Here is a 1,065-nt window from a genome sequence, read left to right as displayed (position 1 = left end):
AGTCAATTTGTAATGCAGCCAAAGCTACAGTACTCTAAGAATGGTCGGTGATTCACGACTGTACACTGTACACTGTAGTGGAGTGCTATACACTGTATGAAACGACACCTTCCACCTAGTCAAAGTCTATTCTCCAATCCAAGTGAAGCAATTGGCACTCGATTTATACAGTACTGCAGCCAAAGCTACAGTACTCTAAAAATAGTCAATGATTCACGACTGTACACTGTACACTGTAGTGGAGTACTATACACTGTATGAAATGACACCTTCCGCCCAGTCAAAGTCTATTCTCCAATCCAAGTGCAGCGATTGGCAGTCGATTTGTACTGCTGCCAAAGCTACAGTACTCTAAGAATGTATTCAGTGATTCATGACTGTACACTGTACACTGTACACTGTAGTGAGTATTGTACACTGCATGAAATGACACCTTCTAGCCAGTCAAAGTCTCGTCCCCATCCAAGTGAAGCCGATTTGTACCGCTGCCATCGCTACAGTACTGTACTGTGTAGTGTACTGTAATATTCAGTGATTTATGACTGTACACTGTACAGTACAGTACAGCAACTAGGAGAGATGGACTACTACAGTAGTGTACAGTGTACAGTACGGTCTACGACTGTAGGCCTAGAGTGTACTGTGGAGGCCTTTCTAGAGGCACTTGTCTTGTTCACGCGACCGGCGTGGACAAACCTTTATGCGCAGGCCTAGAATCCAAGGCAATTCTTTCCTTGCCACAACTGCCATAAGCTAGGACGGTTCCGAGAGGGTAAGTTGGCTGCCGCATTTAGAAATTTTTTAATCTGCTTCGCATCGGCATAATCGATGTATCTTAGTCAAGATAGTGCTAGTGAATAAGTTGTAAGCAATCAGGATCATCCCATCATCAACGTTATTGAATAAAATAATCACCTAGGAATAGTGAATTTTACTGTTTAAACCCTCGTGTAGAAATGGAAATGCAAGCGAGCAGGATGCTGCAACTGCTCCAAAGCTTTCCTCATACAATGGAGTATAGATGGAGAAATAGCCATGCTACAGTACTGTACTATAGCAACGCCG

Source organism: Trichoplax adhaerens, genomic scaffold (genome assembly GCF_000150275.1).
Source record: "Trichoplax adhaerens TRIADscaffold_16 genomic scaffold, whole genome shotgun sequence".
Taxonomy (NCBI): Eukaryota; Metazoa; Placozoa; class Uniplacotomia; order Trichoplacea; family Trichoplacidae; genus Trichoplax; species Trichoplax adhaerens.
Note: the sequence above shows the minus strand (reverse complement) of the source record.